The sequence below is a fragment of the Peromyscus leucopus genome, chromosome 5 (assembly GCF_004664715.2).
Source record: "Peromyscus leucopus breed LL Stock chromosome 5, UCI_PerLeu_2.1, whole genome shotgun sequence".
Taxonomy (NCBI): Eukaryota; Metazoa; Chordata; class Mammalia; order Rodentia; family Cricetidae; genus Peromyscus; species Peromyscus leucopus.
Window position 1 is genome coordinate 68442362 of NC_051067.1, and position 14434 is coordinate 68456795.

Below are 14434 nucleotides of genomic sequence, written 5' to 3' on the forward strand. Positions count from 1 at the left end.
AGAGAGAGAGAGACAGAGAGAGAGACAGAGAGAGAGACAGAGAGAGAGACAGAGAGAGTTGGGTGGGTGAGAAGTATCTGGGAGGAATTAGAGCAGAGGAGAACATGATCAGAATGTACTATATGAAATTTTTTTTTAAGCTGCTATTTTTCTGGAAAGGAAAAACTCGATAGAAAGGAAGATTAAATTCAGGTTTCTTAGTTTGTTCAAAACATCTCTCTTTATCTGTTATTTAAGGTTGTGATGGTGAAGGTAGAATTTCAGAAGGCCAGGCCTCCCCAGTTGCTGTATGAGAACAAACTGTATATGATTCTTCACATTGGGGTTGGCATCTCTCACATATGGTGTTCCTCACATATGTGTTCATCATGGATCTTCTTGGGACACGCTCTGCAGATCTCTTCAGTTTCTGTTTAAGAAGGTTCACAATGAAGACTACTTTTGTTAGCTGACCAGATGATCAGTAGAATTGAACACGTGCATACAAATAATCTTCTACACAGAGGCATTAAACCAGATAATTTCTTAATGGGTATTGGGCATCACTGTAAGTTTACTTACTTCTTACTGATTTTGGTTTGACCAAAAAGTACAGAAGCCACAGTACAAGGCTACACATCCCATTCAGACAAGATAAAAAAACCTCGATGGCACTGCTCAATATGCTAGCATCAATACACATTTTGGTCTTGAGCAGAGTCACCAAGATGACATGGAATCTTTAGGGTATGTCTTGATGTATTTTAATAGGACCAGTCTGCCAGTCAAGGGCTAAAGGCTGCAACAAAGGAACAAAAATATGAAAAGATTAGTGAAAAGTCCACTGGTGTTGAAGTTTTGTGTATGTGGTTTCCTGCAGAATTTGGCATGTACTTAAACTACTGTTGTGGGTTGTGCTTTGAGGAAGCTCCAGATTGCATGTATCTAAGACAGTATTCAGCATCCTCCTCAGGACCCTGAACTACCAATATTTGATTGGACAGTGTTAAAGCAGAAAGCGGCACAGCAGACAATCTCTTCCAGGAGGTGGGGTCAGCAGGCTCAACCCAGCCAAGCAAACTGTCAGTCAGGCAAGCAATCTGACAAGCTAAGAGTAACATGAACATTGTCTGGGTGTAAATTGAGGGGGAGAAGCAGCAGCGTAGGTGATTAAAGCAGCATTTGTTTCTCCTCAAACCTAGAACTTTTAGTTCATATGTACAGTGCTGGTGGTTGTGGACAACCATTTACTAGGAGTAAAGAACTTAATTTCCATATAAACTGGCTCCAGGCAGCATTGCTGATGCTGGTCCTGAGCTGTAGTTGCAGTAATAATGAATACTAAGTGAGCTATCGAAATATGGTGTCTGATGTTCTATAGCATTTATTTTCCCCAAGTGGAAAAGTTAACTAAATGTTTGACATGGGAATTGGTGGAGAAATTGTGAATATGCCAGTTTTTTTGGGGTGGTTGTTGTTAAAAGCTTTTTTTTTTTTTTTTTGAACCATACTGCTTTGAGATATCAGCCACAGTTGTGATGGTTGTTCATGTGCAAAACTGTGCATTCTTAGACTTTTTCCATGCCTGGGGTTCCTAAGTTGTCCACTTAGAACATCCTTTAAATAGCTGGCTTCTTGTTTGCAAGCCAAAGATTCCAGTGTTTGAGCATTAGAAAGACTGTGCCTGCTTATCTGTGCTAGAAATAACGACATCTAAAGTGAAGACCACAAGAAAAAAAATGTGGAGACTACTAGATTCTACTGAGGACTTGGCATTAACTCTATAATGTTCTTGGTATTAAAAAACAAAAGCATATTTGTCACAGGAATTTAGTTACCATATTACAAGTGAACATGTATTTGTGTTGCCTAGATAAATGTAGTCACTGTAAACATTAAAAAAAAGAAAAAATTCAATTAAAAAAAAAGAAAAAGAAGAGATAGTATGGTAAATACCTGTAATCCAATCACTCCGAGTGTTGAGGCAGTGGTATCACTGTGAGTTCAAAGCTAACATGGTGAGTAAATTGAAGGTCAGCCTGGTCTACCATTGAGAACATGTCTCAAATCTCCAAAATAAATAAATGTTAATGCTAATAGTTTCTCATGTGTCTCCTTGTCTGTTTGTGTCTTGATAGTTCATTTCTCTGTATTACTGGATCATATGCCACTGTATGATGTTTGCCTATTCACTTACTGAAGGGTACTGTTGTTTACAGTGATTGAAAATGATGAATGAAACTGCTATAAATATTCATGTGTGAGTTTAGTGTGGATTAAGTTTTCAACACATTGGGCTAAACACATACACATGTGCTTGATGGATAATTTCAATGAGGTTGAATTTAATTTTTCTCTTCACGGATTGTGCTTTGGTTATCTTAGCTAAAGAGCCATCACCAACTTACGACTATCATTTGAGTTTCTCCCTGTGCCTTATTTTATGGAAAAATTTATAGTGTTTTTTTATTTAGGCTTCTGATCTCTTTTGAGTTAATATTTTTGAAACTGGTAGAAATTGTTTTGTATAGTTTTATGTAGAAACTGCTGATATATTTTTGTGCATGCCCCGGTGTCATTTGTTGGAAACACCACCCTTTGGCTCTGGAGTTGGTTTGGTTCCTTTGCAGAAGCTCAGTTGGTCATATTTGTCAAGGCTAGTGTGGGCTGTTTATTTTCTGTTGATCTATTTGCCTTTTCCTGTCTGCTCCCTGCTGTCTTGATAGCTGTAGCCTTACACTACCTTGATGCCAGGCCGTACCAGTTCCCCACCTATATTCTCCCCTTCAGCAATGTGTTTTTACTCAAGTTCTTTGTACAATTTTGCTGCTTTAAAGTCTGGCTTGATCTATATCTCTGCCTTGTCTGCAGTGTGTTTCATTACCAGTCTGTGTTTTCACCGTTCAGTATGTCTTGACATGTTTGGTTGATAGAGAGCGTATAATAAATGGAAGTTAAACAGGCCTCTAGTTCCAACGTCTCTGCTGATTGGACTGGAAGTTCCATGTCTGCTGTTGGCTGAGATGCAAATATTCCCTCCGCTAAGGCAGAACCCAGGGCTTCACGAATGCAGGTGAGGACTCTTTTGCTGAGCCTACTTCAGTCCTTGTCCCTCTGCCTGCCTGGGATAAGGGTCTGAACAGAGAATCATGTGTTTGGTGCTTTCAGCTGCAGTTCCTGTTGCACAGGAGGCTGGTTGATGTGGTTACCTGTGAGGTAAGCGGAACATCTTGATGTCTTTGGAATAGGTCTGGGGCTTTTGGGGAGCCCACTCATCTGGGAAGCAAAGTTCTCAAGTGCTTCTCAGCCTTCCATACTTCTTCACCCAAGACATGACTGATGTTGAGGGTCCTCACCCCCTTGCTATGAATGATAGACTGGGCGGGGCCTGGGGATTGGTTAGACTCTGGGGCAAAGCCCCATTGGATAGAATCTGGAAAAAACAGTTCTTGCTGAGGACAGAACCTGAGGAGGGTAGGGAGGATAGACTTTAGGGATCTATTAGAAGCTTACTTTTCTCCTTCCTGTTCCTGTGAAGTGTGAGGATTTTCCTCCAGTCTTCCCTTTGTGACCTGACCATCTCCCAGGGGAACACTTACAAAAGTGCCAGTCTCCCACAGGACCAGTTCCAAGTGTATACATGGCTTTCTCTCTGACTTGTTCTTGCATCCTCATAATTGCCTTTTCAGTTTCCCTGCCAGCCCCCTGCCTCAGATAGTTCTGGTCCTAGAATCCTCTGCTTCTCTGTGCTTGCTCGTCCCTCCCATTTTTAAATGACAACTTCAACTGAGGGTTTTGAGTTCATTGGATCTAAAGTTAATATTCAGATTTTTTTTTTTACTTATAAACTGTATGGCTGTGGCTCAGGCTTCTTGCTAGCTAGATCTTACAACTTAAATTAACCCATTTCTATAAATCTATACTTTGCCACATGGCTCGTGGCTTACCAGTGTCTTTACATCATGCTTCCTCTGTGTCTGGCTGGCAGCATCTCCTGACTCAACCTTCCTGTTCCCAGCATTCTCCTCTCTCTTTGTCCTGCCTATACTTCCTGCCTGGATACTGGCCAATCAGCATTTTATTTATTAACCAATCAAAGCAACACATTCCCAGCACACAGAGCGATATCCACAGCACTTCCCCTTTTCTTTTTTTATTCAAAAAGGAAGGTTTTAACTTTAACATAGTAAAATTATATATAACAAAACAATTATCAAGCAAGAATCAGTTATAATATCTAGTCTATTTGTATTTGGCAAAATTAAAGAAGATATTTTATTTATCCTATATTTGTGAGTCTAAAGTTTCATATCTCACTTATCTTTTATCATAATTAAGCAAAATTATAACTATCTAGTCTTCAACTATATCAAAGACCTCAGAAGGATATACTATTACCTAAAAAACAGGAGAAGGATGCAAGCAACTTTCGGGAGTCCTGTGAGAGTAGACAGAACAGCTGGCAGCCTGGACAGTCATCCAAAAATTAGTTTGTTGATACAAGTTTAAACTTAAATTTATTATACTGTATGTATATTGCTACTCTCATTTGAGGTATTATGTTTATGTAACTCATTTAGATTGTAATGGGTAAATAAAATACACAGATTAATAATTAGTCTTCTATGATAGTCAAACTTATAGTCATGTTAAGTTTTCTAGGTTTACATAGATATAATTCAATTAGGTATGTAATCTTCAAACACTTCAAAGACCTACAGAATATGGCATTTAAAATATTTTAACAATTTAGACTTTCTGGAGCCTGAGACATGTCTGCTCCTGGAAGCACTCATTTACTTCAGAGAGGAGGATGGGCATCAAAGACACCCTATATGGAGTGTATCTTCTTCTTGGCAAAAATAGCCATTTGGGCAAGAAACTATTCCTGCCTGGACTGCTTGAAAAACTGTATCACCTGGAAATGCAGGACCCATAAGAAGGTGACCACTGAACTTTGTAAGCCGAAATGGTCCTTCAGGTTCCTGCTTCGCAGAGGAAACTGCCAGACATTCTACAGAACACAGAGAGAAGTGAATATTCAGATATTTTAGATGACTTTGTAAGTATTGTTCCCAGCATGCATTTGACAATTTTGTCAGTGTTTTTCAAGATCCCCTAGGTTGTTGGCTGAATGAACAGTCATTCAAAATAAAAGTCACTATTCATAAAACTAATGTACGTGGTCTATTAATTATATTTACATCTGATCTACATAGAAGAAAAGATAACTTTCAGAATCCACAGAAGAATATATGGTTTTAATAAACTGAAGCATGTGGGGGAGAGATGAGGAAGATCATGAATCTGTTTAATATAGTTGCTACCTCCATACACATTTTGAAACCTCTAAATTGTAGAATTTCCTTGTATCATAACCTTTAGCCTAATAACACTTCCTTCCCTTTGTGGTTGTTTGCAATACAAACATACTGTTCCTTGTTCTACTCATTCCACACCCACCACACCTCATAACTGCTGACCCTCACAACATCGAAGGCTCAGCACTGAGGTCAGGTACATAAATCCCCCCTTTGCATATATTGCTTTTAAAACAGTCCTCAGCCCCTTGGGAAAAGCTAAGAAAAATGCCTATGGACTTTTAATAAGAGTGCATCCCCACAGTATTCTCTGTCCTTGTCTGCTGGCAAAGCTGTCACTACCAGACTTCCAATTGGCAGGCTCTTCTCTGCAATTTCTAAGTATTGCATTGTTCTGTTTCATGCTGTTTGGTTTCATCGTTTCCTTATCCCATCCAACTCACCATACAAAAAGCCCTCAAGATTGGATTAGGATGAATCCCTAACAACACAAAACCCTAACAGCTGTGCTGATTCATCAAGTTTCTGTGTAGCATGAATCTTAAAAGTTCTTATTAATAAAATCAAACCTGAGGCCAGTTATTGGGGTGAATGCTGGAAGAACAGAGAACCAGAGCAAGCCACAGCTACCTCACCTCACCAACTTCTCAGCTGGTCTGGTTTCCTCAGACTGGAGGCTTCTGTGTCCTCATCCCAATGGCTCTCACCTGAATTGCTGCTTGAAAGCCTGAAGCTTGACCAGCTAAAAGCTTAACCAGGCCAAATGCTTCTAATTTCTGGTCCTCACACCTTATATACCTTTCTGCTTTCTACCATCACTCCCTAGAATTAAAGGCTTGCTTCCTGGGATTAAAGGCGTGAGTCACCATCTTGGCTGTATCCTTGAACACATGGATTTCTGCCTCTGGAATGCTAGGATTAAAGGCGTGTGCTACCACTGCCTATCCTCTTTGTTTAATATTGTGGCTGTTCTGTCTCTGACCCCAGATAAGTTTATTAGAGTACACAATATTTTGGGGAACACAATACCACCATATTCCTGTGTAGCTGCCTGTCACACTTACTCTGTTTTTCACCTACTGTTTCAGTTACAGAGTATCTGCAGCCATGCCAGGACCTGCACTCACAGCTGAGCACAGCATGATGTTTCCTTTCTCAGTGTGTCTCTTGTCTCCAGGCCTTCCTGATGGTGATCCAGTGCTTTACTGGGGAAGGGGAAGTTGAAATAGATATTTTCACCGAAATCTTCAGAACCTCTTTCTCACTCTTCTATTTTTCAGTGTATGAGAAATGCCTATAGGTTTAAAAATAACAAAATCAGTCAATGTAATATTAACTTCTTAAAACATATTTTCCCCCATCCTAACCACCCCAGCAACTACTGGCACAGTATTCCATCTAGACTAACCCAATTACCATCCTTCCCTAGGCTTGTGGTTCAAGTGATGAGTTTTGTCAAATAAAATCAGACAGACTTAAATCACAAATGCCACTCTTATGGGTTGATTTAGGAAGCAAGTTTTAGTCTTCAGTTTGTTCCAGGTGTCAGCAGCTGCCACGCTACTGCTTACTGCACCCTTTAATGTTTTTATTATTAGTGTGTGTGTGTGTGTGTGTGTGTGTGTGTGTGTGTGTGTGTGCACATTTGCATGCAACGTCACAGGTGATGGGAGGTCAGAGAACAACTTTTGAGAGTAGGTTTCCTTATACTATGTGAGTCCTGGGGAAATCAATCCCTGGTCCTCAGGTGTGGCAGCGATGACCTTTAACCTCTCACTAGTTTGACATTTTTGAAGTCACTTCTTTGAAGTGACTTTGAAGATCTTCTGAGATCCATGCAGTCTTTTCTTACTTTACCACCCACTCCTCAGTTGTCTTTTCTTTTTCTTTGTTTTGCTAAATATCACTCTGTATGCTATGAATGTGTTGCACTGATTAGTTAATAAATAAAATGCTGCTTGGCCAGTAGCCAGGCAGGAAATATAGGCAGGACAAGCAGAGAAGAGAATTCTGGGAACAGGAAGGCTGGGTCAGAAGTCACCAGCCAGACACAGAGGAAGCAAGATGTAAAAGTACCAGTAAGCCACAAGACATGTGGCAATTTATAGATTAATATAAATGGGTTAATTTAATATATAAGAACTAGATAACAAGAAGCCTGCCAGGGCCATACAGTTTATAAGTAATATAAGGCTCTGTGTGTTTACTTGGGTCTGAGTGGCTGCAGGAACCAGGTGAACACAGGAAAATTCCAGCTACATTGTTTTATTATTTATTTAGTGTGTGTTTGTGTGGATGTGCCATAGTGCATATGAAGAGGTCAGAGGACAACTTGCTAGAGTGAGTTCTTACATTCTACTGTGTGGGTCCAGGGATCAAAGTCAGCTTATCAGGCTTGATGGCAAGTATCTTACCATACTGAGCCACCTCACCAGCCCTCCCCAGTTTCCCATATTGCTCATTCACAGCATTTTCCCTGAGTATTAAGTAGAGAATCCTGTGCTGCTGGGTCCCAAGTCATCTGCCATTTTCCTTGTCTTACTATAGAATAGAAATTTCTAGGCTATCTTCTGTATCTTCTGAGTTCCAGATGAATACATCCTCTTACCTGCATTGCATCTCATTGGTTGATATATGCCATTCATCACGTCATTATAGGAGTGTGGTCTGAGAAATACAGTATTATGTGCTTTTGTTACTGTGTGAACAGCATGGAGTCCAATTACCTGAACAACACTAGCAGTGATACCACTAGGCAGCATAAATCTTAAGAGGCCAGAATTATATAATGCAATTCCCCCATCAACTGAAAAGTATTATGTGGTACATATCTGCATTCAAATATGAACTCATCATATTGAATCACCTCATCTCCTCTTGCTTCTTATTATCTTCTTATGTATTCAGCAATGAATAGCAGTTTCTCTGAACTTTTTTGTTCAGGAAACATGAGCACCCAATAACTCCTTCTCCTTTCAAGTGTACAAATGTCCCCAGTGCCTTCTAGGTGTGACACACAGATTGCTGTAATCTGCTCCATAATCATTTTAGAATTCCATATATGAGATGTTGGAGGGAAAGGCTGCTTCATTGGTTATTTATAACCAGAGAAATGATTTGTTTATTCCAAATGATCTGTAGTTTGAAGTCACATATGTACTTACAAGCATGTCCCCTGGGAAAAGGAGCCACCCATGAACATTACTTCATTAAGGAACCTGTGAGATGGAGTCCAGAAATATTCTAAAACTTGGCTTCTTAACCTGTCTCCTTTGTCTTGAGTCCCACACTGGGGTGAGAGAGGGCGTTAGATAGAAAGCGTGTGTGAGAAAATAGCTAAGAAAGAAAGAAGCCGACCACACACCCATACAGTTGGATTTACTGAATGTAAACAGAGAAGGTCCTACCTTGTATCCTGTTAAGTAATCACATGCCAGAATACTGAAAAATACCTAGAGATTTCCCACATAAAACATTTTAAAATTTTCTCTCTGTAAACTCCATTTCTTTTACTCTAGTTCAAACCAGTAATATTTTCTCTTGGATACTGCAGTAATATTTTCTACTGTTATTTTTATCAAGTGTTTGAAAGAACTGTCAAGTTCCTCATCTGTGGTCTTTACTCATTTATGTTTTCTGGTTGGTTACACTGAGCAGAGAATTTCTTCCATAGAATGTCCCCACAATGAAGCTACCAGGTAAGGACAGGGCACAAATGTACTGAAGGTCTTGCAAAAGTCATAGTGTTGCGTTCTTGTCATGTGTATGCAAAAGGCAGACTTGCAGACTTAGCTGATGTTATATACCTTGAGGTAATGTTGCATAAACAATCATTTGAGTCATGAAATCATCTTTAGCATGTAGGGGTAAATGTTTCCTTTGTTGTGAATATATTTCTTTTCCTTTTTTTAAATAATAGTCTCTTCCTGTCTTCCTGTGTCTTCTCATATCAATTAGTGTTTTCTAGTCCCCATGTTGCCATGGTTTCAGTTATCATTTGGAAAGTGTCCTGAATATTGTGATTTCCTTGAAGAAATTCTGAAGTGTTTTCCCATTGATGTTAGAGTATAGAGATCCGTAACATGTCACACAAATGCTGCATGTACTTGCCTTGCACCTACTTGACCAGCCACGTGGAGCAGCCTTTCTCTGCACTTGGTATGTTTCAGATTACATGTGTTAGTTTTCCAATTTGGATCCTTTGCACAGATTTCTTTTTTGCCCTTTGGTGGACTCTGATAAATCATTCAGTACATTCATGAAACCTAACATTACCTACCCCTACATTCCTTTCTCTTACCCTCCCCCACAAATTTACAGTAAGGCTTCTTATTTTTTTTTAAAATATATTCCTTCATTCCTTGAGCTTATACTTCATGGAATTACAGACTCACCGATGTTCATTACATCTCTTGCCATTCCAATGAGGATAGAGGCAGGGTCTTCCCTTGTGTTCTGGGACAGACTCTAGGAGAGAATACAGTACACACTTGCTTCAGGAAAGGACCTTATGAATAAATCATCAAAGAACTGATGAGAGATATTTGTATGTATACAATCAAAATTTCCTAACTAGAAAGAAAAAACATTGGCAATAGGCATTAAAAAATACAACTGAAATAGAGTTCTCACCACATATTAACATGCTAAGAGAAGAATTCAGTAGCATTTAATGCTTTTGCATTAGTTTTAATTTACCATCTCTGTCTAGTTCTATTTTGTTCATTACCTCCTGCCCCACAAAGACATGAATCCTATTATGTACTTGTTTCCTATTTGGCTCTATGGTAGTCATTGATATGATTTGTGTCTTGACATATTTTTGTCTGATTGTTTGTTTGCTGTTCTTCTGAATATCTCCATGATACTCCTATCATAGGTAATACATAACATTGTGTAAGGTGTGACCTTTAGAGTTGACCACTCTGATTTGGAATAGTATCTTCAAGGTTCATCTAAGTTGTCACATTTATCTGTACTAAATTTCTTTGAAAGGCTGAATAATATTCCATTGATATGTAGGTCTATCTCATCTATATTTATTCTACAGCATCTTTATCTTTATCTATATCACCTATGTATGTATTTTTTCAATCTGTGCCACAATTATTTCTTCCATAAGACTTAACATTAGGACAGATATATTTTCTTAGTTTATTTTGAGTAGCAGTATATCTGTTTACAGTTTACAGAGAATTGAGAGCTATCTAGCCTAAGAAGCTAAAGTTCCTGTCTGATGCAAAAAATAAGTAAAATTATCAAACATTATATTCTGTGGTTCTTAAAGAAATATGAAAACTCATATTCAATTCATTTAAGCTTCAAATAGCCAACTTAAATTGGTTTAATGAGTGCTACAGTACTGTAATAACTCTAGGGAAAATATTGGCACACGAATCTCGTTTATTTTCTGTGTTTGTAAATAAATTTAGAAAACAGCTCTATCCATTTATTCCCATGTTGCCTGTGATATTTTCATATTGCAACAGAATAGAGTAGCTCTGACAGAGACTGATAGCCCACATAGCAGAAAGTCATCCTATCTGACCCTACATAGAACGAGCTGGCTACCTTGTTCTGGATTACTCAAATGCCCACGGAATTCCCTTTCAGACAGGATCTCATTGGCTTGGATTTCTTCCAGAGAAAAGCTCAACACAAATGATATGTTTCTTCTTCTGCTGTGGGAGCTATGGATGAATAATAGTAAAAATAAGAATGTAGAATTTTGGTCTGGTGAGAACATCCAAACCATGAGAGCTGCATAACGCTTTGGGGATGATTCCAAAGCATGGGGAGCCAGGAGAATTGAGATTGGCCACCATAAATTTTTGAATTAAAAAAATGTGCCCCAAATATGTCCTTGTAAAGTTAAGAATAATGACTTCATATTTGGAGAGAGAAACTAGGTGTTTCTCTGAATAAAAAGAGCATATTGGGGGTTGGTTATTGAACAATATCTTTGAGTTATCACTTCAATTATCATTGACTCTCACCTCACCTTCTGCTACAATCAGTTTTGGAGGGAATAGCTATGAAATAAAACTCTTCGACTTTCTGAACCATTTTGTCCAATTAGTTTTCAACACACTGTCTAAATGTCACCATGCTGACATCAGAGGCAAACAGTCCTCATCTGTTCTTTGACTTGGATAAAATTGCTTTTCTTCCCAATATTATTTTCAAGGTCCTGTTGTTTCAGAAGAAAATGGATTTCAGCTGAAGGTAGATGACATGATATCTCGGAAGAAACTTGCTTTGGGTCTGCAAGTCTAAGATAGTATAGAAATTGAATTTCTTATCCTGAATTGAGTCTATAAATTAATAATAGTTTTCAGAGTCTTTTAACTTCACAAATATATACTCTAAAAGCCCAAAAGACAATAACAGTATTTCCATCAGGCCATAGTGATGATGCAGTTTCCATTATTTTCCTTTAGTGTGTATTGTGTGGTGTATGCACATGTATATATGTAAATACATGCCTGTGTTCACATGGAAGCCAGGGGAAGATGTCAGGTGTCCTGCTCTGTCATTTCTCTGCCTTATTCCTTTGAGACAGGGGATCACACTGAACATGGGGCTAGGCTGGCAGTTGGTAAGACCAAGCAACCTTCCTGTCTCAGTCCCTGACAGTGCTGGGGTTATAAACCCAAGCTGTCATGCCTCAAAGTTTTTGAATGTGGCTGCTTGGGACTGAACTCAGGTTCCTATGTTTTTGCAGCAAGTCTCTCTCTCTCTCTCTCTCTCTCTCTCTCTCTCTCTCTCAAGTAGATTCTTTTCTCAAGTAGTATATCCTGATTACAGTTTTCCCTTTCTCTATTCCTTTCAGTTCCTTCCCACCTCTCCTCGCATCCAGATCTATGCCCTTTCTGCCTCTCATTAGAAAAGAACAGGCTTCAAGAAGATAACAACCAAACATGACAAAATAAAATATAAGATGAAGCAAAAACTTTCACATTGGAGTTGGACATGACAAACCAACAGGAGGATGAATCCTAAGAGCAGACAAATGTGTCAGAGATCTCTTGTTCTCACAGTCAGGAGTCCCATAAAAATACTGAGCTGATAGCTATGATATATATGCAAAGAACCCGGTGCTTGCCTCTTCAGTCTCTGAGCACGTATTCACCTTGCTTAGTTGATTCAGAGGGCCTTGTTCTTCTGTTTTTTTTTCCATGTCCTCTGACTCTTCCAATCTTTACACCTCCTCTTCTGTAGGGTTCTCTGAGCTCTTAGGGAAGGGATTTGATGGAGACCTTCCACTTAAACTCTTTCTCTGCATAATGTCTGGCTGTGGGTCTCTGCATCTGTTCCCATCTCAGCAAGTAATTTTACCCACTAAGCCATATACCTGGACCCAGGATGTTGTTTTCAAACAGGCTGATTCAGTTGCATTGTTTGTTTTTCAGGGTTCCAGGATTAGAAAAAAATAACACTATTCAGTTCTTTGCTTATTTTTTTTTCTGTGTAAGCAACTAGAGCAATTGTAGGCAAACTTTTGCTTTGCCCGAGATGATTACACAGTCTGAATTTCTTATGATTCTCTCATCTGGTTGCTCCTTTTAAAAATGTTTCTTGGTCCCTGTAGTCGTTTGAATCAGAACTGCCCCCCACAAAGGTTCATATATTTGAATTCTTGGTCTCCTGGTGGTGGTGTCCATTTAGGGAGGTCCTGGAATGGAAGTGTGTCACTGGGCATGGGCTTTGGAGCTCACAGCCTCTCCTCACTCCCCCTTTGGTTCCTCTGCTTTCTGTGTGTGTTGTTGGAGATGTGTTTGCTCAGCTTCTGGCTCCGACTGCTGCTGCCATGCTTCCTTCCCTCTCCAGAATGGACTCTCCTGAAATCATAGCACAACGAAAACCTTTCTTCCATAAGTTGCTTTGGTCACGGAATTGAATCACAGCAACAAAAAGTAACCAGTCTCTTTATTAAAAACTGGAAAATAAGGAAAAATTAAATTATATTTATTGCTATTACTAAGACTACTTAAGAAAAACAGATTGGAAGGTTACTGTGCCTATGCTATCAGAGTTTTTAGAAAGACATTTTCAGGTTTTTAGAGGCTGATATGTTACAATGAAGGTGAATTTACAAAAGGCATACTTTAGTTTTCCTAATAAACAATTCAAAATGACATTTGCCACTTTTTAAAATTCATAAGACAATTGTTCTTAAACTCAAAAAATTAAAATGTGTTGTCTCTGAAGATTAGTGTTAATGGACTTAGAAATGATCCATTGATAATGGGTTTATACTATGTGGCATGCATAGGTAATTTCTGTTTCCTTGGACTCAGGCTGAGTTCCTGTGGCTGCAGAATTCCCTGTCTTAAATCACTTCCTTCCTGTTACGTAGGGTTGATTTTCTCAGTGAAGAAACAATTGTCCCTCTTTCTAGAGTCAGTTTAACCTCCCCAGCCAATACCTAATGTTTTTCACAGTGGGAATATAAGATTTTTCTGATTAATTTTTATATTTCATCTCGGTAATTCACGATTTTATGATCAACAGTATTGGGATTCATAGGAGTATATGTTTTAAGTGTTATTTCACACAATAATATTTCACTTGCAATCAATAGAAACTAATCTGGAAAACCTAAAAAATTGGGACATTCATGGGAAGGATAACGGGTATGAAAGAGTTCACAGACTAATGAAAAGTTTCGACACCAGGGCTTGGCGAGGGATGGAGGCTGCAATGGCTAGGTGGGTGGAGCATCTGTTCATCAGATGAAGTAGCACCAGACCCTGCTTTGCCTCGGCTGGAATGAATAAGCTTTGTCTGGTCCAGTCTTCAGAACACTGCTAAGTTCACAGTCTGGGATGGAATCTCGATTACGCCTTGGATTCACAGTCTCACCCGTAGGTTACAGGAGAGAGTGATTCAGTGTTTTAAAATCCCTTTTTGACTATCTCCAAACAGTAGAAGTTAATTCTGTAATGAAAAGTAAGTTGCTTTTGTTAAGAATAGAGAATGATTGTAACTGGGGGAAGACTTAGTATAGATCCGCTTTAGACTCTGTAGTTGTAAAAACAGTGCAGTTTTTTTTTTCAACTTACTTCCACCTTTAAACTTTGGTATTTTTGTTAGATTTTTGTAATTTGGTTAATTTTATTGATTTTTAAGAT

The 14434-nt window shown here is 38.8% G+C and overlaps 1 pseudogene; it reads left to right on the plus strand.

The window, feature by feature from the left end:
• The first annotated feature begins 252 nt into the window (after positions 1–252).
• LOC114693950 lies at positions 253–1102 on the plus strand (annotated as a pseudogene).
• The last annotated feature ends 13332 nt before the right edge of the window (positions 1103–14434 follow it).